The following is a 298-nucleotide window of genomic DNA, read 5'->3' as shown; positions in this document are numbered from 1 at the left end:
TCCTACCCACTTTTAGGGATAGAAGAGAGGTAGTTCCCTTAAGCACTGACTCCAGGTCTTGAACAAGGGGCCCCACCCTCTCATTGGCCTGAGAGGGATTCGGTTTACTGGTTGGACCACAAACCAAGTGTTCATTAGAGGACCAGTGAGACATAAGAAACAAGAAGTAACTTCAGGGGTAAAACGGTAAATTGACCAAGCTCTAGTTACGAACAGCCTGTGAAGGATCGACTTACTAATCATGGTTATATCAAATGGACAGAAATATATCTATAGTGAGGGGAGTGCAACTACTAGG

Source organism: Cucurbita moschata, unplaced genomic scaffold (assembly GCF_002738365.1).
Source record: "Cucurbita moschata cultivar Rifu unplaced genomic scaffold, Cmos_1.0 Cmo_Scf00353, whole genome shotgun sequence".
Classification (NCBI taxonomy): Eukaryota; Viridiplantae; Streptophyta; class Magnoliopsida; order Cucurbitales; family Cucurbitaceae; genus Cucurbita; species Cucurbita moschata.
This window is presented reverse-complemented; position numbering follows the sequence as displayed.